The following is a 23,931-nucleotide window of genomic DNA, read 5'->3' as shown; positions in this document are numbered from 1 at the left end:
CCATCTAAAAGGAAGCATGCGACAAGTTAATTAATTTGTATTTTCTCTTACCTAAGTGTTTTCTGTGCTGCAATTTCTGCCATCCAAGGCTGGGTTTATTTCCAAAACTAGCAGAGGCCCCGAAACAATCCTTCACTGACATTTGAATGCCAGTGCTTTTTGTTTTAAAGAGCAAAGGATGCAGGGAAGCATCTCCCTAGGGCTCGAGTCAAGTTAGTCATGAGCGTGGATGTTCAGAATATGGGTCCCACTGTGCTGGCACTGAATGCCAGATGTCAGGCGCTCCTAAGAGTTGCCCTAGTGCTCTTTGGTACATTTATTTTTCTGTGCGTTTATGACATGTAGGCGGTCTAAACTGTGGGAGCCCAGTGTGGGCCCGTCTTTCCCAGGCCTTACAGAGGAAGGAAGACGGTGGCACCAGAGAATTCACAAGAAGTAGGCAAGGACCCAGTCGCGGGCCATGGTAAAGGGGTTGCATTTTATCCTAAGTACAGTGGGAAGCCATTGAAATGTTTTAAGCAGGACCCTGCCATCATCAGCGTTGGTTTCTAAAATATCCCTCTGAAAGTCTCGTAGAAGAGAGATCTGAACGAGGCCATGGTGGACGTGAATCCCCACCCAGCACAGAATCCAATGAGCACTTAGGAGGCCATCGCCATAGTTTCCTACGTCTGAGATTCTGCGTTTCTGACGACACGTCAGCCTTGATTGGGGCCCTACTTGAGAGGACATGGGAGCCCTCGTTCTGGATTTATTTTCAGTTGGTATTATGCTTTCATTGGCTTAGGGAAAAGCTTTGGAGCAGGTGGGGAGCTGAGGGGGAGGGTTTTCCCTCCATGCCCTTGTAATGTAAGCTGGGTGGCCAGTTCCCCGAGGGGCTGGGAGTGGAGCCGGGAGATGAGAAGAGGGAGTGTGTGGAGGGAAGTGCGTGGGGATGTCTGGCTTCTGGGGGCATCCCCGGCCTCTCCAGTGGGTGGGGGATGTTGCAGGCCCCCATGGCCACTCCTTTCCAATGGAAAAGGAGCATTTTATGTGCAGGTCGTTGCCTCTGGTCTCACTTATTTCCCTTTTGAAAATTCCTGCAAGCATGAGGCAGAGGGACAAAGAGGCAGAGACTGCCTGTGATTGAGCGCGTCAACGCCTTTCTCAAACACTGGGGAATGAACCCCCAAACATCTTATTATTTAGCTTAAAGGCCATGAGCGTCTTAGCCATGCTTAACAGTGATCAACTTTAAATTTCGGAATTTCCTTTAACATTGCCCTTGCCTGCCCGCCCGACAAATGCCCCAGGCTGGCAGGTTGCCCTCGCGGAGTCTCCCCAGTGATCTCTGCTCTCTCATTCCGCGAGCCGCGCTCTCAGTTCAGGACTTTATCACCGTGGGGTCACACTGTAAAGGGGACTCGGGTCCTGTGGTCACGCAGACTGGACCTGAGTCTCAGCTTTCTTTGGGTCACTGACGTCATCTCTACAAGCCACAGTTTACTCACCTATGTAACGGGAACAGTGACTGACCTGTTTGAGGAAGAAAGAAGATCATGTGGTTCGAATAGCCAGCAGAATTAGTTCCCATTTTTCCTGTGTTAATTAAGGACTAGTTATGGATCAGAACTAACACCTGGGTACCCTGGAACTAGTGGAGGGCTTGTTACCTGCTTTACAGCCTCCCTTCTCTCAGGCAATGACTGCTCTCTCTTAAGAGACCTGTCTAATTTTTTGAGCCTCGGGGCTGCGGAAGAATTGTACTCTTTCATGGACATCTGAGTGCTTTGCCTTTAATTAAATTTAGAGTGATGTTTTTCTAACCACAAGGGTGCAGAGCCTGTGATTGCCCCGTGCACACCGCTTCTCACGCTTTAATGTGCACAGGAATCACCTGGGAATCTTGTTTACAAGCAGATTCTGATCCGGCAAGTCTGGGGTGGGGCCTGGACTGATTTCTCCCAGGCTCCCAGGAGGTGCCCCCACGTCTGGTCCACGGACTACGCTTTGAGCAGCCAAGGTTTACAAGGAACACAAGTGGAAGCCTTGTTGATGAGGGAGGGGGAAGCAGGGGACTTGATCTGTCTTCTCTTGGCATTTTGCTTCTCCTTTAGGCTTCTCCGGCTTCCAGCCCAACTGGAGGGAGGCTCTGTTGAGTAACAGAATTGTCATTAGACTCCGAATCTTGGAGACCTCACTCCTTGAGGTCATTCAGTGCAGGCAGAGCCACGGGTGACGGCCTGATTCTTTGAATCCAGTCAGTGCATTTCTGAGCGATGGCTCCTTATGAGCAGCAACCTGTTCTCCAAATGTGGGTTCCTGTCCACTGCTTCAGGCAAACCTCACCTTTCCAACACAAGCAGGTCTGCCTGGCAGGCAGGGCAGGGCGCTGGGAGGAGGCTATTCTGATTAGGGGAACCGCATTTCAAATGCAGCTTCTGATTGGTGTCTGCAAATAGCATCTCTGCCAAAATGGATGTGTCTGGAGGATGTGGCTGGAAATTCAATATTGTGGTGATTTGAGGAAGGCATGTGCCATCTGATGTCCTGGGGTGAAGGAACCTGGGCTGTGACCTTAGACTTTCTGGAAAATGGGGTTTGGGCTGCTGGGCCTCGTGTTCCCTCTTCTATATGCCTGTCTGGGGCCCTCCTCTCCTCCTCAGTGTCTAACACATGCTTGCAGAGGGGGGTAACTGATGTCATCTCTGCAAATTACAGTGTCTGTGCCTCTTGATGTGCCATTCTCCCTGGCCCCCTGCCCAATTTGGGGCTTCTTTGCTCTATGATGTTTCTCCGAGCCTTAAAGACTCATTTGAGAAGTCACTTTTTCCTGAAAACTGCCTCCTCTCCTCCTCCGCTTCCTCTGTTACTGGCATCAGCGGTAGCATTGCCATCTCCATCCTACCGGCTGCCAGAAAGACTAAGTCACAGAGTCAGAAAGTCATGGAGCTGGGATGTGAGGGTAAGTTTCTCTCCCCAGTGCTCATACACTTTTAAAAAAATATATGTTTTTATTGATTTTTTTAGAGAGAGAGGAAGGCAGAGGGATAGAGAGACAGAAACATCAATGATGAGAGAGAAACATCAGTTGGCTGCCTCCTGGGATCTAGCCCACCACCCAGGCGTGTGTCCTGACTGGGAACTGAACCGTGGCCTCTTGGTTCCTAGGTTGACGCTCAACTACTGAGCCACACCGGCCGGGCAGGGCTCATACTCTTAACTGTCATGTTATCACTCTCCTGATCTTAGAGAGAGAAAAGTGAGGCCCTGCTGTGCAGTTCCAAGCACTGGTCCCTCACCCTGTGTTCCAGCTGGACACCGGGCAGCCCAGCACTTACAAACTTGGCCTGTGGAGCTGGACATCTTGAGTTAAATGTTGGCTCTCACACTTCCCAGAGATGTGATTAGGAGTAAATGTCTGAATCTTTCTGGCCTTTGTTTGCTCATCTGTAGAATGGGGACAAAACATCTCCTTACAGTCGTCATGGGGATTAGATAAGTTGGAAAGTTCTAGAACAGTTTTGGTATGTGTCAGCTATTATTGTTCCAGTTGTGCTATTTCAACAGGCTTTTACTGAGAAGTAATCTGTTTTGTTCATTCAATCATCAGTTCAGCTCATGTGCATTAAACACCTGCTCATGCCGGGTGTTGCAGTTGGTGCTACTGTGCTGGCTGAAATCCGGCTCTTTCACGGGGTCACGCGGGAAGTGTTCCTCAGACCCACGCGCGGGAGGCTGGTTGGCAGGATTCATTCGGGCGGGAATAAAAGACTGCCCCTGGTTTTTCAGAGTCCCATCTCTGTTCGTCCTACGATAGAAAAAGCCCAATTTCGTCTTCATCAAGGCCAAAGCCAAGGCCAGTGTCCAGAGGCTCTGTTTTATCGTGAAGCTTAGTCCTTTGGAACCCGGTGGCGTGCTGAGGGCCCCCGTTGGCTGTGACATCCCCATGGGCTGCCTCCCCGAGCAAGAGACAGCTCTCTGTTCCCTGGGGTTATATTATCTTCTGCTTGGGGAGGACCAGGAGCTTTTTCAAAATAACCGATTCATTTCCCAGGCTTTTGTGGGCTTACAGTGGGCCCGCCCCTGACCAGTCTATTCTTTCTTCAGGCTGGACCCACACCGGCAGGCCTCTGTGGTCAGCATTTTGGCTCCTGGAAGCACCGCCCCCTGTGCCATTCTGACTTCTGCTGCGCTTGTGCTTACCTCCCCTTGTCCCAGTGACCTGCAGGGGACAGACCTGGTGGTGCCCTGGGGAGTGTGCGAAGCTGCGGTTTCCTGGTGAAACAAGCCGGGTCGTGCTGGCCAGTTGATGATCTTGAAATGTCTGATTGCCTTTGCGTCCTTTATTAGTATCTAGCTACGAACACTAACGTTGTAAATATTCTTTACTGATTTCTCTCTAACTGTGGCCCAAAACAGTTGCTGCCACACTTGTAGCCTCAGTTTCCTTCTCTGTAAGTGGAATTAGTGAAGCCTGTTTCATAGGATGTTGTGGACAATTCAGTGCTTATGTTCACTTGCTCAGAACATGAGTGACAGTCTTTAGCAAGCTCTTATAACCTTGTGAATGACATTCAGAAATATATCATCTTTTTTTTCTGAAACTAATTAAGTTGATCTTTGAGGCTCACCCGCTTGGTTGATGGGCTTTAGTCCTACTTCCCGCTGGGATCTTAAGAACCCCATGGTCTCAAGGAAACCAAGGAAGGGGCCGTCCCTGGTCCTCGGAGGTCTCTATCCTTGCTGCTGCTTTTGTGGGTGCCCCTGCTGAGCACTGGTCCTCCACTCTTCTGCTCTGTGGGGGGTTAACAAGGCTCTTCCAGGGCTCCCTGGGCCTGCCCAGACTTGTCTCTAAAGATAGACCCCTGAAGTTGTTTTGCTGGGCAGGGTCTTGGCTCCTTGGGACTGGGTGGCAACAGGGCCCAGGGCTCTCCTCATGGGAATGGCTGTCCTGGGTGACCCCAGTCCCAGGGTACCCATCTCTGCTCTGCTGCTCCGTCCTCTCCTCCCGCACTCTCTCTAATGGGACTTCAGTTTGATTTCTTGATGGGCCTGACTTTTCCTTCAGCGAGGCCCCTTTATTTCACCATGGGTGGGGGAGGGAAATTACCTTTCTTTCTTCCTTCCCTATGAAGATGTGAAGAGCAGGACAAATGAACATGTGACTCTCTGGCCCATTGTAAACAACAGAAATGGCAGCCATGGCTTCTCAGCGAATCTTACTTTCTCTGCCATAAAGTCAGCTCCCGCCTGTGAGCAAGGAGAAAGGTCTGAACAGTGTTCCTAACTAGGTACCAGAGAGTTTGCAGGCATTCTCTCATTAGGGAAAACGTTCATTTGAGGTTAGATAACTGGCCCAAGGTCACACAGCTAGGAAGTGGCAGAGCTGAGCTTTGAACCGAGGGCTGTCTGCTCCACACTCACAAACTGGTCATTTGATTTCCCAGCCTACGTGTCTGTGTCTTATGTTTCTTTCGTAAACCCTATAGCACCTGGTGCAGTGCATTATCATAAATGCTGATGGAAAGGAGCACTTTACAAGCAAAGAAAGTTTAAAACTCAGCTGTGTTAACACCTTGCATTCCTTTAAGCAAACGGGCTGTGAAACAACCTCTTTCATAGGCCCTTAAACATAGCTCAAGCCTTTCTCACCCTCATCTGCAATGGCTTAGCACCTAATGTGCCTGGGGCATTTTCATTCAGGTTACAATACCGAGATTTAAGAATGGTTAACAATTACTTGTTACTATTTGCGAGCCTGTCCATTGGGATTCCTAGACTCAGGGCTAAAACTCTTCGTGTCTTCTCAAATCATTCTTGTCTGGGAAGGAGGTACTATTATTATTCCCAGTGTGTAGATTATGAAACAGAAGTTCAGAAAAGCTAAGAACTATGCTCAGAGTCACTCAACTAAAAAGTGCCAGTGATGGGATTTGTACCCAGGTCTATCGGAACCCTAAATATGAGTTCTTAATCATTTTATCCTGCCAACCCTCAGGGCTGGACAAAGAGGAGTCTCATGATCCCTTCTAGCTTGAAAATATTCACCAGAAATCCAATTTCTGGCATTCAGTGCCACAGCCTAGCAATCCTCCGCACACTTGGGATTCAAACATGACGAAGTCAGGGGTTTTAAACTTACAGGATGTTTACCTATAGAAGCTCCTTTATAAAATGTGTAATATAAGGTCTCAAAAATTGGAATATAAGGTAGACAGCCACTGTGATGGTTAATTCTAAGCATCAACTTGACTGGGCAATGGGATGCTTAGATATTTGGTTCAACATTTCTGGATGTGTCTGTGAGGTATTTCTGAATGATATTCACTTTAAATTAGTAGACTGACTAAAGCAGATTGCCCTCCCCAGTATGAGTGGGCTTTATCCAATCAGTTGAAGGGCAGAATAGAATGAAAAGCTGAGTAAGAAAGAAGCCTTTCTCTCTACTTAACTGTCTTTGAGTTGGGATATCAGTCTTCTGCCTCTATTTGGACTCTGACTAAAACTTATCCCATCAGCCCTCAAAGTTGGGCTGAACCGAACACCATTGATCTTCTGGATTTCCAGTTTACCAGCTGACTATCTTGAACTTCTTAGCATCCGTAATAATGTGAGCCAATTTCTTACAGTAAATATCTGTACCCGTATCTATAACTATAGCTATTTCTTACCGGCTCTGTTTCGCTGGGACCCCAGGCCAATGCAGCACCCCCGCGATTACAATTAGCATTTCAGTCCCGGGCATTCCTAGTTGCTGTGGCGAGTCCTCATGTGCTTGTGCATTGAAGCAAACGGCCCAGTGTACTGCAAATTATTCAGAAGGGTGAGGCCCTGGCGTCTGTGCAGTTACTGTTTGGGCGCCATGGAAAATGGGTTAGTTCTGAGTGGCTTCTAATCAATGACAACAGATGTTCGCAGAAGGTAGAATTTTCTTGGAATTGGTGTTTTGACAATAACATTAAACACAAACCCTAAGGTAGAAAGAGGAGCTTTAATTTGGGCCATGTGTGTTTTTTTCGAAAGATTTTGGGCAAGTGGGCGATGGAGCCTTCTGCTCCTGTTCCCCTCACTGGGGGTAAGAGCAAGGATGTCTCCTGAGACTATAGGAGGCTTAGACTTTTATTAATAAATCAAAAATACGAGGAGGGTTAAAAAAACTCTTCTTTTTACAAATATGTCCTCTCGGCCAGGGTTATTCTCTTTCCCTTCCCTTGGACGACGCAGGGCTCTGCTGAAGCCAGCCACCATGGCTCCAGGGAACAAATTGTTAAATATTCAGAAATGTTGGAAGCCATTGTTAAACTGTTGGTAAATTAGCTATGGTGGGATTACTGACATCAGGGACATCTTCAAATGTTACAAATAACAGTCGGTTTGGTTTTCTGATGGCCAGTTTACCTGCATACCACTGGGAATAGGCTCCTTTATTGAAGAGACTGTCTTTGCCCCACTGTATGTTCTTGCCCCTTTGTCAAATATTAATCGACATTTAGCTGTGGGTCTATTTCTGGGCTCTCTGATCTGTTCCATCGATCTATATGCCTGTTCTTGTGCCCGTACCATGCAGTTTGATTACTATGGCCTTGTTTGATATCAGGTAGTGATTTCCTTCTCCAGATTGCTGAGGTCATTCGGGGTCTTTTGTGGTTCCATATAAATTTTTGAAATATTTGTTCTACATCTGTGAGATAAACCACTGGTATTTTAATAGGAATTGGACAGATGCATGCAAAAAAAAAAAAAAAGAAACTAGACCACCAACTTAACCATACAAAGATGAACAAACTCACAATGCATAAAAGACTTAAGTGTAAGTCATGAAACCATAAGAATCGTAGAAGAAAACATAGGCAGTAAAATCTGACATCTCATGTAGCAGTATTTTCACTGACACATCTCCTAGGGCAAGAGAAACAAAGGAAAAATTAACAAATGGGACTACATCAAACAAAAAGCTGCTGCACAGCAAAAGAAACCATCGCAAAAGGAAAAGGGACCCCACCTGAATGGGAGAACATGCTTGCCAATGATACATCTGATAAGGGTTAATTTCCAAAACACTGTATATAAAGAACTTACACTACTCAACACCAGGAAGACAAACAACCCAATTAAAAAATGGGGGAAAAACCCTGAATAGACACTTCCCCAAAGAGGACACACAGATGGCCAAGAGGCATGAAAAAATGCTCAACGTCACTAATCAGAGAGATGCCAATTAAAACCACAATAAGGTGTCACCTCACGCCTGTCAGAATGGCTCCATCAGCAAATCAACAAACGACAAGTGCTGGCGAGGGTGTGGAGAAAGGAGAACCCTAGTTCCCTGCTGGGGGGAATGCAGACTGGGGCAGCCACCATGGAAAACAGTGTGGAGGTTCCTCAAAAATTAAAAATGGAGCTGCCTTTTGACTCAGTGATCCCACGTCTAGGAATATACCCTAAGAATCCTGAAACACCAATCAGAAAGAATATATGCTCCCCTAAGTTCATAGCAGCGCAGTTTACAATAGCCAAGATCTGGAAACAGCCAAGTGCCCATCAGTAGATGAACAGATAAAAAAAACACAACCCACTGTGATACATTTACACCATGGAATACTACTCAGCCGTAAAAAAGAAAAGAAAAAGGTCTTACCCTTTGGGACAGCATGGAAGGACCTGGAGATTATTATGCTAAGTGAAATAAGCCAGTGAGAGAAAGACAAATACCATATGATCTCACTTATATGTAGGATCTAATGAATGAAATAAACTGACAAAGCAAATAGAACCAGAGGCGTGGATACATGGAACAGACTGATGGCTGCCAAGGGGAGGGAGTCTGGGGGCTGGATGAAAGAAGGTGAAAGGGTCAAGCAAAAAACCATATATATAAAACACATAGACACAGACAAAGTGTGGCAATAGCCAGAGGGAAAGGGGGTGCGGGTAGGCGGAGGTGGGCAAGGGGGGGCCATGGGGACAGAAAGAGACTTTCCTTGGGGCAATGGGCGCACAATGCAGTGTGCAGATGCTTCACTGGGTTGCACACTTGAAACCTGTGTGGTTTTGTGAACCAATGTCACCCCAACAAATTCAATTAAAAAATAGACTACAGTTGATATCTATGGGTTTTGCCCACCCACCGCCTGTTCCTTTGCCTCTTCTGCTTTCTTTGGGGAACATTTTCTGCTCATCTCAGGCCTTTGGTTTGGGTGCAACTGACTATATTCCCCAAGTTCAAAAGTGACCCATCCTCCAGCCACAGTGACTAGTTCATAGATGGGCATGTGACCCATTTAAAACCAATTAAAGCTAATTATGGAGCCTTTTGTGAACACTGTGTGGAAGTGAGTTTTGCTGCCAAGGAGAGAGGTTGTAGGAGCTTATAAAAAGCACAGAAGAGCAAAATCTGGAGAGGAAAATGCCAGAGATGGGTAGGGGCTAGGTCCAAATGACGTGTGTTGAGCACCTGCAAGCTATGCCTGAAGCCAAATGTCCCTGAACTCTGAAATTGCAGAGCCAATAATTCTGACTCCATCCCCATCTTTGTTTGACATAATCCTGTGTATGCGGAGTTTTCTGCCCCCTGTGAGTTACAGGTTGTAACTGGAAAGGTCTCATTTGTCTCAGGGTCCTTCCAGCTTGAATCAATTTCCAAGGGAGTTGGCAAGAAAATCTAAAGGAGGGCCTTGTAGGGAGAAAGGAAGAAGAGCTTCTGTCTTCAATTCCACCTTAGCTTCATGAAATATGCCATGAGTTTCAGAGCCTGTCTCCTCGCTGCACAAATCTTTGTTCAAATACTAGTTTTTAGCTGTGTGAACTAGGGAAACTCGGAGACTTTTCCGAACCTCAGTTCCCTCATCTGAAAAGCCAATATATTAGTGTCCAATTATCACAGTTATTATAAAAATTAAATGAGATGGTTTCTAAAAACAGTGTTTTGTACAGAATAAATATTACTATAATTATCAATTTAATAAATTTGTATGTGGAGGGTAGTCTGGGACCTTACATTACACATATTATAATGGAATTTCTATGGAAAAACATCTTTCAAGTTCCAAGACCTGACTTCCTCACATTTGACCCTGAGTAGAGGAATCTTAGGATATGCCAATGAGAATCAGAAATTTTATGTTTTAGAGATGGAAGGGCTCAGGCAGTGCCTCTTGGTCCAAACATTTCATTCACCCCAGCACACCCCGTGCCAGTTGCATTGTGGGTTCTAGAACTGTTTGTCCAGTGAACAACCCCCACATATTACCACTGGGGAAATAGACTGAGTATGAGCTTCACCTGATGGTGAATGAGGGGACATCGACATCAAACATCATCTTGAAACCTTCCACTGGAATTTCTCCTGAGGAAACCATTGCCATTGGTGAGCTCAATGGTTTAAACCAATGTCCAGTAGTAATACACTGTGAGCTACATACGAAATTTGAAATTTTCTAATCTTCACATTAAACATTAAAAAGAAACAAGTACAATTTTTTAAATACCTATCTGACCTATATCTAAAATAGTGTCATATTAAATTATTAAGGAGATGTTTTATATTCCCTTTTGTATCCAGCTTTGGAGATCCAGCGTGTGTTTTCCAGCCGTGGCTGACCTCCATTTGGACCTGCCACATTTCACGTGCTCAGTAGCAACGGGTGGCTGGTGCTGTGCTGTTGGTTTAGGGTCAGTGAGACCCTAAGGATCTGCTGAGCTAGTTTGCAGGAGATGAGGAGGGGGATGGGTAGGAACATCTAAATGAAGAATGTTGCAGGAAAATGGCAGAAGGCTACGTATGTACTTCTGCAAAGCACCTTGAGATACCTCTTTGGGTACCTCCAAACATTGTAGAAAAGTGAAACTGTCCCCTCTGTGTAGGTGAGAGTGGTCTTGAATGTGAGAGCTGGAGAACTAGTTTCCCACTGGGCATTCGATCAGCCAGAGGAGGCTGCAAAGTTCCTCTATTACTGGGATTCACGGAGTCTTCGGGAGGCCTTGGAACAGGAGTGGAATTCACTGGAAATGCTGGCTCGGTGCACTCTTATTTAGCTCTCACAGCTGGTAACGAGGGCACCAAATAACCAAGTGTATTGAATGACAGAGGAAGTACAGGGGACCGCAAGAACAAGGAGGGTTCCTTGAGGCTGGGATGCTTAGGCTAAGTCTTAAAGAACAGAAGCATGTGGAGGGGACGCTGGTCTTCCCAGAGGAGGGGACAATGTGTGGGAAGGGCCAGAGGCTGGAGAGAGCAGGGAGCGCTCTAGGAATTTCAAGAACTTCCCTCTGGTAGGAACATGAGCATGAGGGGGTGGTAGTCAGAGAGGAAGACAGGGATGCACAGGGCAGATCCTGAAGGGCAGGGTGCATCGTGGCGAAGAGTCAGAATTTTATCCTGAGGCTATGGACTAGAATTTCCGAGTTTAAAAGGTCACTCAGCCGGTGGGGGAATGGTCAGAGGCACCAGGGGTAAAGCGGTCACCAGAAGACTGCAGTCATCACTTCAGACATAACGATGGCCTGGCTACCGCGGGAGTAGTGGTGACTGGTTTGTGAATGCATGTGCCCGAGGGGGCAAGAGTGTGGGGTATGGATCGGAGGGGCAGGGAGATGGTGAGGAACCTGGGACAGTTTCCAAATTTCTAACCAGGACATTGGTATAAAAGATGATGCCATTTAGCGAGCAGAACAAATATCCAATCTGAAATGAACTCTGAGGGACACCAACAATGTGGGAATTTTTCTGATTCCCTGAATCAGGATACCCCGAGGAGGGGAGGAAATGATGCAATCAGGTTTCTCCTAAGCATTCCACAGGCCACGGGCTCTCAGAGTTGGAAAAATTGCATTTCCTCTTTTGCCCTCAATATTTTTTCCACTTGCAAAATGAAAATAATAACTCTTGCTTTTATAAGGGAACTGACAGAATAAAATGTAAAATAGATGGGAAGGCATTTTGAAAGTAAAGCATTCAATTATTGTTGTGTTACGCTTAGTGGAAAGGGCTTGGTAAGTCCTCACCATTGTTATTGAAAATCAAGCTTGAGGCCCTGGGCCAATGGGTCATACAAATGATTATTCCAAGAAAAGTTTGCATCAGAGACAAAACCCTTGAGTTCTGGAAGCTGAAAACAGTCCCAGACATTCAGCCCCTTCATTAACACATTTGTTTAGTCACACAGTTGTTGAACACTTATCGAGCACCTACTATGTTCCAGTCACTGTGTTGGGTACTGGGGGACTGAAGAAGCAAAATCAGTTTCTTGTCAAAGGAAGTAGAAAGGACATGTTCCAAATAACTCTAATTTTAAACATACATTTTAAAGATTTATTACCAGCTACAAAATATTTTTATACATTATTCAGTACTTTAAAAAAATCCTCTGCATGAATATCATTATCCCCATGGTATTGCCATGAAGACTGAGGCATAAGAAAACGAACTGTCCTGGCCAAAGCTGCTGAACCAGGAGATCTAGGACTCACATCAGGGCCTCCAGGTGCTTAATATTATCTCTAGAAGATAGGTAGATGGACAGAAAATATGTACATGCACACACATACAACCATGCACCCAATTTATTGGGCTCTCACTCTATGCCAAACACTGTACACCTACTACATTGTTTAATCTTCACAACAACCCAAGGACATCGGTGCTCTTACTGTCTCTATACCATGGATGGGAACGTGGAGGCTCAGAGTGGTGAGGTAATTTGCCTGCGTTCACACAGTGAGGGAAACAAATGAAGTGCACCAGAGTTCAAGAGAGAGCCGTTTAATGGTTGGCCTAAAACGGTAGGGGAAAGCTTCCAAACCCACAGACATGGATATGCCTCTGGTGGATACTGGTAATGTACAAATGAAATGTCTACATCAAGCATGTGACACTGAGCAGGGCTGATGGGGTAAATGTTTCAAAGTTCAGACATTGGTTTTTTTCCACCATCCAGAAATAGGAGCATTCTCCTCTGTCCAATTCAGGGACCCAGGAATCCTCCTGTTCCCCATTGGATCCCAGAGTACTCCAGAGCAGACCTGTTTCTCCCTGTCTCCTGGCAAAATGAAACTGTCGTTGTCTCATATCACAGAGCCAGTTCTCGGCTGTAAAGTGAGAAAACATTAATTTCACTTACCCTCAGTTCTCTCCATGGTTAAATGGGCTTGATAATATTTATTGCATATTATTATTATGAGGAATATATGAGATCAAGTATGTACAGTACTTAACACAGTGTTGGGCATATAGCAAGCCCTCAGAAATGTTGAGTATTATTATGGATGGCACCCCCCAGATTAATTCCTCATGAGGGTTTTTTTTTGTTTTTTTATGGCCATTAAGTCAAAAGCATTCATATTTCCAGGTGGAATATCTGACTTTCAAATCCCCAGAGCTGCCAAGTTCACTTTATGCATTTGGTCCCTTTTGAAGGGGGGAATGAGTGGGATTCTCCAGATGCCCACTGTAATGCCAGCTGATTAATGAACAAACCTGAAATCCAGTATCTTAACACAATAAAAGTTGCCTTCTTGCTCATGTACCAGTTTGACATGTGTTCCTGGTCTCTGGGGTGGTCATTCACAGTATGATGCCTGGACACAGGTTCTTCCCATATTGTGGCTCCTTCCACTCTGGGGCAACGAAATCTTCTGCATCCATCCAGAGGATGGGGAGAGAACATGGAGGAGCAGTAAGGGATGTCTTTAAGAGCCAGGCATAGAAGGGGATTACATCATTTCTGCCCACACCTTTGCCTGGAATTCAGTCACATGGCCACACATAACTACAAGAGAAGCTGGGAAGTATGGTCCAATCATGCACCCAAGAAGAGGGAACAGGTTTGCTGACTTAACTAGCCAGTGTCTCCCTCAATGATCATGTCAAGGGGTCTTCAAATTTGGTTAAGAAGCTCTAGAAGAATTTACCAATCCTCTTCTGGTTAGTCTGGGAAGACTCTTCGGTGGAGAAGAGATTTTAGGAAATGCTAGAAAGAATAGAATTCAACTTGTTGAAGACCTACTATGTACAGAGTATGCCTAATACTCTACTTATTACCTTGTTTAATCCTCATAGCAACTTGAAGGCAGTTTTATTATCCCCATAGAGCAAACCCTGGTAAATGTTTAACTACCATTTATTGAGGGCTTACTGTGTGCTAGGTACTTCACTTTATACGTGTGATCTTGTTTTAGTCTCACAAAACCATGCCAGGGAGGCATCAACTTGCACTATTTTACAGCAAGGAAATTGAGGCCCAGATGTGTAAGTGATGTGCCCAAAGGCACACAGCTGGTATGTCACTGAACTGGAGCTGGAACTGAGCTCTGTTTTGACCCTGTGGGTCCTCATTCCACTGGGATTTGGAAAGAAGCCCTTAGCTAGGATTCCATTAAACACAGGATTGATATCATCGTGGACTTCCTGTCCTCTGCCTGCCCTCCCTTGTTGGAGACAGCTCCAGAGCAACCAGGGATTTCCAGTGGCTAGGGACAGACGGAATGGTTGAGGTCTTTTGTGACAAGGCTCTGCCTCTGAGTTGTTTCTTTCATAATCCGATCTCTGCCGCATGTCCACAGTGACTAAGCTGTTGACTCACTCCTTTTATGCCCTGCGGAGTCAGCTCAGATGAAAAGTACAGCGCCTGGAAGTCAGCCACCTGCCAGTATCCGGGCCTGAAGTATACCTTTCGGTGTTTGAGGTGGGGATTCCCAGAAGCACCGTTTGGGATGATTTTCCATACCTTACACAATCTCCATTCACCTGTGCCCTTTGCAGGCCCCGCACTGGCAGAGTTCTTTATCTTATTTCAAACCAGTTTAGTCTCTAAACAGATACTTTAGGTAACAGAGGTTCTTATAATTTTTTTTTGCAGTCCTTACTCAGCCTTAATACTACTAATTCCGACAGTAACACTAGTACCACACTGGCCAACACTGATTAAGTACTGACTGTGTTAGGCTCTTCTACGCTTGCGCTAGTCTTCCGATTTCATCTGCACCACTCTCTGAGTGGGTACTAATATTATCTTCATTTTAAAGAAGAGGAGACTGAGTCTCAGAGAGTTTAACTAATGTGTTCAAGGTCATGCTGTTGGAGTTGAGTTACAGAACTGGACAGGCTGGCTCCAGAGCCCACTCTTAATCAAAAGGTTGGATTTGAGGGATATTCAGGATTTAATGGCATGTCCTTTGACCATCTGCCTTTTGGAAAAAATCATGAGAGAGCTGAGGATTGAGGAGCCTCAAAGATGGGCTTAACTTGAATGCTAAGAATAGTTACCAGGTGTACTAGATATTTATTGCTGTGTGGTGTTACTCCAAAACTTTGAAGCTTAAAAGAATAAACTTTTCCCCCCCATAGTTTCTATGGGTCAGGAATCTGGAATTGCTTGGTTGGGTGGTTCTGGCACAGTCTCTCCTGATGCCTGGGGCTTCATTCAGCTGAAGGCTTAAGTGGGGAGGTTCCTTCTGTGTTCACTCATGTGGTTGTTGGCAGCCTCAGCCTCTTGTTGGTTTTTGACTGGAGACCTCAGGACCTTGCCAAGTGAGCATCTTGATGGCGTCCTGAGTGTCCTCATAATATGACCCCAGACTCCACCAGAGTGAGTGATTTAAAAGAAAGAGCAAAACCAGACAAAAGCCAAAGTGACTTACCATCACTTCTGTCATATTCTATGGGTCACACAGACCAACACTGGTACAACATGAGAGAGGACTGTGGACGGGTGTGAAGACCAGGAGGTGGGATTATTGAGGGCCATCTTAGAGGTGGGTCCCTACCATGTGCCAGACACTGTGCAGGTACCTCACCAAATGTACCCTCCCTCTTTGAAGGTCAGAAGAAAGTGGTTTACATTCTGACTCCCTCACTCTGGGTGCGTCATGGCTCCTCTGGCTCTCTATTTTCCTGCTTGAGCCCTACCCAAGAGGTACAGTGTAGAGGCTGAGACCGTGGGCACTGGAGTTCACGTGGATGCAAATCTTAGTTCTACCCTTAGTTAGTCCTGTGACCTTGGGGAAGGTATTTAATCTCTAGGCTTTCAGCTGCTCTTCCTTGAAACAGTTAGGATACTTCCTAAATGTTAGGATACTTCTCAGGGGCGTTATGGGATTAAATTAGATAATGATGGAAGATAGCAGATAGAAAGAACACGCTTGCCAGAGCTTCACTCAAGCAGGTGTTCTAGAATAAGTTTGACCTGTTACATTTTAAATGTGATGATTGGGCTCAGATCCCTCTGGCCATATTCTGAATCTCCTAGTCACCCAGAGCAGCTTCGTCACTAAAATCCTAAATGCAAACACTTCACACTCAGGTCACACCCTCCTGTCCTTCAAATTTTCACTCAGTTACTCCCACTAAAGCTTGTGACCACCTCTTCAATTTTCTTTATGTCTGTCAGCCTCCACGTGCCTCCGCTTCCTCCCCTGTCAAGTCTAGGAACCATCGTCTGTCCTTTGAGCTACTTTATTGGCAACTGGCATCATTGCAATTCAAGGGATCCATTACCAATGTAGCTTAGAATTCTCTTTTTCATTTCCAACTTTTGTAACTTGCCTTGACCTCATTCCACACCATCCCTTCTTTTTTTTTCTTCTTTTTCCCTGCCGTATTTTTCTTCCTTTGATGCTGGTGGAAATGGGGTCCTTGTGGTGTCGCAAGAAAAGCATTTCAGGGAGCATGCATAGGAGGATGTGTGCAGTGGTAAGGTTTATTGAACTGGAGCAAACACAAAGGAATCTCCCCAGCTCAGCTTCGTCCCACTGTGGAAAAAGTCCAGCCTTGTCTTCATCAGGCCCAGAAATAGGGCCAGTGTCGGGAAATGCTGTGGGGTCTGTTCAGTCCGTGTTAGAGCCGAGTGCAGCTCAGCCTTTGTCCCCACCTGGACAGCCTAGTCTCTGTGCCTGGCCGAGCGCCGGCAGGCACTGCATTGCTACCCTCAGGCTCGGGCTTGGAGTCTGGCCTTGGCGCCCAAGTGGGTGCTAGGCTTGCACGGCTGCTACAGAGAGAGAACACAGGGGTGCGCAGGCTGAGTGCGGTTACAGAGAGAGAGAGAGTGGGGGGCTCACTTAAGATTGGATTATATTATCTTGGGCTTGGGGAGGACCAGACGCACTTTCAAACTAACCAGTCCACTTCTCAGTCCTTCTTGGGGCTTACTTGCCTTGGGTTCTTCCCCCTAACCAATCCATTTCCTAGATCATCCATATTTTTCGAAAATATGTTTTTACTGATTTTAGAGAGAGAGGAAGGAAGAGGTATAGAGAGATAGAAACATTGATGAGAGAGAAACCTTGATCGGCTGCCTCCTGCACGTCTCCTATTGTGGATCAGTCCCACAACCCGGGCTTGTGTCCTGACCAGGAATCTAACCAGTGACCTCTTGGTTCGCGGGTCAAGGCTCAACCCCTGAGCCACACCAGCTGGGCTCTTCCGGGGTTCTGTGTCCCTGGTTCAACCCGATCCTCTTCCCAGGCTAGGCTCTGCCCCTTGCGGTCACCGTCTCAGTTCCCACTGCACCTGCCTCAAAGTGGCAGCACCTGCCCCTGCACCACCCCGGCCTCCTGCGAGTGTGCCCAGCGGGGAATGTCCCCTTACTGCTTGTTCCTCCCGGCACAGCCCGGTCAGTGGGGCGGTTGTGTCCCGGGGAGACTGGAGACCTGGTCCCCTGTCCCTCGTGGGGGCTGTCACGGCCCTTGCGGGAATGCAGCATCCCCCGATCCCCGGGCAGCCTGGGGTGCGCACTCAGCTCCCCAGCTCCTTCGGCTCAGTGACGCCTGCCCCCGGGCTCCCTGTCTCTGCTCACAGCCAGCTCCCTGCTGACACCTCCACCGAGCACCCACTGAGCGCCCAGCATGCGGCAGGTGTATCTGCAGGCGCTGGAGAAGCTGCAGTGAACACAACGAGGGGGGCAGGAGTCCTGCCTGCTGGGGTTTCAGGGAGCATAAACTATCACATGGGGCTTATCTTTACTTTCTGTTTTAGCGGGAAGTTGTGCTTGTACCTCCCTTCAGGCTGATCATTCCTTCTCCCTTTCCCCTCTCCTCCCCTGCGTCATCAGTGCCATGACCGTAAGGGCACATCAGGCCTCATGCGCGCTAGGGATTGTGTCGCGCAATTTATACACTTTAACCCGTTTAATACATTATACGCATGAACTCCCCGGGCCCCTAGGAGGTAGATACTATCATCATGTCTCTTTTTTACACATGAGGAAATGAAGCCCGGAGAGGTTACGTAACTTGCACAAATCAGACCACATTTATTATAAAATTCATCTTCTACTCTTACAATGGAAGAGGTACTCTGTCCCCTATTGAAGGTTAATCTGTCCCTATTACTTCAGATTTAGGGTTTCCAGATTTAGCAAGTCAAAATATAGAATGTCCAGTCAAATTTGGATTTCAGATAAACAATGAGTGATTTTTAACGTATGTGTGTCCGATACAGTATTTGGCATATAATTATACTAAAAGTTATGTATATAATGATGCATATAATGCATTCTACAGTTTGTCTGGCAACCCTGTCTGGATCCCGTGCCCTGTCCTCAGGGACTTTCCTCCATTAATCACTCTTCACCTCTGTTCCCTGGGAATGTTATGGTCACTTTTTATGCTAGTGCAAAGGGAGTGTCGTGATACATCCTGGACCAAACACTCTGAGAACTGCCCTTTGCGGGTGCCCCTGATGCGGGGAGAGCTTGGAGGCTTGGAGATCAGGTATGGTAATGATCTGGGAATGTGGTGATCCCATTTTACAGAATCAAAGTTTCCTTTCTCAGCAGGATTCTAAGAGCTGGGGGAGCAGGGAGCCTGGAGTCTTCTTGACCAACAAGGTGCAAATAAGGGCACCCACCTTCACTCTCTGTGCTCCCGGGCAGAAAGCTACACCTCCAATGAGAAATGAGGTTAGCAGGGCGGAGGGAAACACTCTCCGGTCCTTTATTGAATCCAATCATTTACATCTCATTAAACCCAATCAGATCAGCTACTTATCACATTAAAATGGCAAAAGAGGGATTGTGCCAAGCAGCGCTGATTCAATAGGAAAGAGGGCCTGACTGAGAGTCCTGTGTCATGGGATTCTGACACCCATTTTCAAGAGGAGGAAGCGTGTCCCCCCACCCCTGCCCGTAATAGTCACGATGACCTTCCTCAGACAGCTTTGCTCAGTGCCACAGGAAGGGAAAAGGGAAGTCCTGGGCCCCGCAGAGGCCTAGGCTGGGGAGCGTGGTACCAGAGGAGAAGGGCAAGATGTACCTTGGGGAAGAACTAATTTCAAGCTAGGTGTTGCCTGGGATTTGGAGTCAGACTCTATCGCGTATCAACACTTTGGGCAAATTACCTGACTTGTCTGACGCTTGGCTTCCTCACCTGTTAAACAGAGGTCAGTAACCGTTGCCACAGCAATGTTTCCTGCAGATGGTAGCCAGAGGAAATGATTCCCTTTCCATTCTCGTTTAATCGTTTTCATTACATTAAGGAGAAAGACTCAGCTTGGTTCTAGGCTGTCTTGAACACTTCTTTAATCCTTGCACAAACTATCTGACCCTTTCATGGGCCTGAGGGTGTTAGGCTACCGTTGAGAGTTGGTATCATTCAGGCTTGCGTTTGAGCCCCCCTGCCATCCGTAAGAGCTGTGTGATCTTGGGTAAAGTGGCTTGACCCCTCTGTGCATGTTTCCTCAGGTGCAGAATGGGAATGATAACAGTGCCCCCTCATAGATCTGTTTTGTGTGTAGCGAGTTCGTGAATATAAAATGCGTAGTACAGAGCTTAGCTCACAGTGAACAGCAAGTGCTCGTGCTTCTGCTCCTCTGCCTCCTTCTGCTCTGCTCCCTGTCCCAGGCCCTCATTCCCTCTGTACGAGGTGCACTTCCCGACTATGCCACGTTTTCTCTGCCCTGGGGCCTTTGCACGTGCTTTCCTTCTGACTGGAACATGCTTCTCTGAGGCTCTTTCCTGACCAACTACTGCCCACCTTCCAGGCCTCAGCTGATATATTTCTTCTTGCCGAAAGCCTGGACTGGCTTGTATTCCCCATTCCCTGTGGTTCTTCCCTTTTGTAATTTGTTTCTCTCCTCTCCTGGGATGCCTAAGAGCTTCATGAAGGCAGGGTTCAAGACCCTGGTCTGTCTTGTTTTTTCTTTTACTCCGGCACCTAGAACAGAATCTGACATATAGTAATGGTTGCCTGAGAGCTCACCAGGGATCTGATGTGATTCTATGTGCTCAACATATATTAACTTGCTTAATCCTCACAAGTTTCTGAGATAAGTTTGATTTTGTTTTTAACAGCTTTATTGAAATATAGTTACATACAATAAACTATGCATATTTAAAGTGTACAATTTGATAAAGAAACTACAATCAAGATCATGAACCTATTCGTCAAGCAAACATTCCCCTTGCTTCTGTGTAACCCCCCACCCACCCTGTCCCCAGGCAGCTGCTTGTGTGCTGTCTGCCACTACATATATGTCTGCATTCTCTAAAAATGTGCATAAATGGAATCATACAATATAAACTCTTTTCTGTCTGGTTACAGAGCATAATTATGTTGAGATTCACCCATTTTGTTGCATATATCAGTGAGCATCCCTTTTTATTACTGAGGATTCTTCCATTGTATTGATACAATTTATGCTCTCACCTTCTGATGAGCATTTGGTTGTTTCTAGTTTGGGGCTGTTACAAAGACAGCTGCTATAGACATAGGTTTTATTTTTATCCCATTTTATAGATGAGGGAGCTGAAGCAGGGAGTATATCAACTGCTTAAGGCAACAAAGCTAATAAATGGAAGAGTTATATGCAAAGCGAGGTACTGTAGGTCCCTAGCCCAAGCTGAAAAAAAGAGAGGACCCAAATAAATAAAATCAGAAATGAAAGTGGAGAAGTAAGAGCTGACACAAAAGAAATAAAAAAGATTGTAAGAAAATATTACAAACAACTATATGCCAACAAATTGGACAATCTGGAAGATATGGATAAATTCCTGGAACATACAATCTTCCAAAACTGAAACAGGTAGAATCAGAGAATCTGAATAGGTATATTACAACTAATGAAATAGAAGCAGTAACCACAAAACTCTCAACAAACAAAACCCCTGGACTGGATGTCTTCACAGGTGAATTTTACCAAACATTCAAAGAAGAACTAACACCTGTCCTCCTCAAACTATTCAAAAAAATTCAAGAGGTGGGAAAACTCCCAAGCTCATTTTATGAGGCCAGCATTATCCTAATTCCAAAACCAGATAAAGGCACTACAAAGAAAGAAAATTATAGACCAATATCCCTGATGAACATAGCTGCTAAAATCCTTAACAAAATCCTTAACAAACTGAATCTAGCAATACATTAAAAAAATCACACAACATGATAAAGTGGGATTTATTCTGGGGATGCAAGGCTGGTATAACATCTGCAAATCAATAAACGTGATACATCACATAAACAAAAAGAAGGACAAAAATCATATGATCATATCAATAGAGGCAGAAAAAGCATTTGATAAAATCCAGCACCTATTTATGATAAAAACTCTCAGCAAAGTGGGAATAGAGGGATCATACCTCAACATAATAAAGGCCATATATGATAAATGTACAGCCAACATCATACTCAATGGGCAAAAACTAAAAGCATTTCCCTTAAGATTAGAAACAAGACAGGGGTGTCCACTTTCACCAGTCTTATTCAACATAGTACTGGCAGTCCTAGCCACAGCCATCAGACAGGAAGAAAACATAAAAGGCATCCAAATTGGAAAGGAGGAGGTAAAACTGTCCTTATTCACAGATGACATGATATTGTGCATAGAAAACACTAAAGACTCCACCAAAAAGCTACTAGATTTAATAAATGAATTTAGCAAAGTAGCAGGATACAAAATTAATATTCAGAAATTGGTGACATTTTTATACACAATAATGAACTATAAGGAAGAGAAACTAAGAAAACAATCCCATTTACTATTGCAACAACAACAACAACAAAAATAAGGTACCTAAGAATATATTTAACCAAGTAGGTAAAAGACCTGTACTTGGAAAACTATAGGACATTGAAGGAAGAAACTAAGGAAGATACAAACAAGTGGAAGCATATACCATGTTCATGGATTGGAATAATTAACATCATTAAAATGTCCATATTACCCAAAGCAATCTATACATTCAAAGCAATTCCTATTAAAATACCCGTGGCATATTTCACAGATCTAGAACAAATATTCCAAAAATTTATGTGGAACCAAAAAAGACTCCAATCTTGAGAAAGAAGAACAAAGTTGAGGAATCACAACACTGGATATCAAACTATACACAAGACCATTGTAATAAAAACTGGCATAAGAATAGGCATATAGATCAATGGAACACAAAAGAGCCCAGAAAATCAACATACACTTGGTCAGTTAATATTTGACAAAGGAGGAAAGAGCATACAATGGAGTAAAGACAGTCTCTTCAATAAATGGTGTTGGGAAAATTGGACAGGTACATGCAAAAAAATGAAACTAGACCACCAACTTACACCATACATGAGAATAAACTCAAGATGGATAAAAGACTTAAATGTATGTCGTAAAAACCATAAAAATCCTAGAGGAAAACATAGGTAGTAAAATCTCAGACATCTTTTATACCAATATTTTTGCTCATACATTCCCTAGGGCAAGAGAAGTAAAGGAAATAATAAACAAATGGAACTATATCAAACTAAAATCTTCTGCACAGCAAGAGAAACCATCAACAAAATGAAAAAAAGAACCCACTGTATGGGAGAACATATTTGCCAGTGATACATCTGATAAGGGGTTAATATCCAAAATATATACAGAATTTATACAACTCACTTAAGAGGAAGACAAACAATCCAATTAAAAAATGGGCAGAGGATCTGAATAGACACTTCTCCAAAGAGGACATAGAGATGGCCAAGAGACATATGAAAAAATGCTCAATGTCACTAATCATCAGAAAGATGCAAATTAAAACCACAATGAGGTATCACTTCATACCTGTCAGAATGGCTGCCATCAACCAATCAACAAACAAGTGCTGGCGAGGGTGTGCATTGTTGATGGGAACGCAGATGGGTGTAACCATAGTGGAAAACAGTATGGAGTTTCCTCAAAAAGTTAAAAATGAAACTGTCTTTTGACCCAGCAATCCCTCTTCTGAGAATATATCCTAAGAAACCCAGAACACTAATTTGAGAGGATATATGCACCCCTATGTTCACTGCAGGTTTATTTACAATAGCCAAGATTTAGAAGCAACCCAAGTGCCCATCAGTAGATGAGTGGATAAAACAGCTGTGGGACATTCACACCGTGGAATACTATGCAGCTGTAAAAAAGAAGGAGCTCTTACCACTTGCAACAGCATGGAGGGACCTGGAGAGTATGATGCTAAGTGAAACAAGACAGTCAGAGAAAGACAAATACCATATAATCTCACTTATATGTGAAATCTAATGCACAAAATAAACTGATGAACAAAATAGAACCAGAGACATGAATAAGTGGAACAGACTGACAGAAGTCGGAGGGGAGGGAAAGAGGGGGGCCCTGCATGGAAGAAGGGATTAGCCAAAGCACAAATGTGCATAACCCCCAGGCACAGACAACAGGGTGGTGATGGCCAGAGGGAAGGAGAGGCTGGGTGGAGGTGGGCACAGCGTCTGTGTGTGGGGGGGGGGAAGATGGGGACATCTGTAATAGTGTCAGCAATAAAAATAAAGTAAAAAAAATAAAAACAAGTACCAGATGCTACAGTTGGTTGAGATGCCTCTAAAGTCTGTTTTAACCTATAGATTCTCCCTCTTTCTCTTTTTCCTTTTGCAGTTTGTTAGAGAAACCCGGCCATCAAGGCCATATTTTACATATCCTCTGTGCTACTGTTACTCTCAGAAAGTTAGTAGTAATCCTTACTATCATCCACTACCCGTCGTCTG

Source organism: Miniopterus schreibersii (genome assembly GCF_964146895.1).
Source record: "Miniopterus schreibersii genome assembly, chromosome: 3".
Classification (NCBI taxonomy): domain Eukaryota; kingdom Metazoa; phylum Chordata; class Mammalia; order Chiroptera; family Miniopteridae; genus Miniopterus; species Miniopterus schreibersii.
This window is presented reverse-complemented; position numbering follows the sequence as displayed.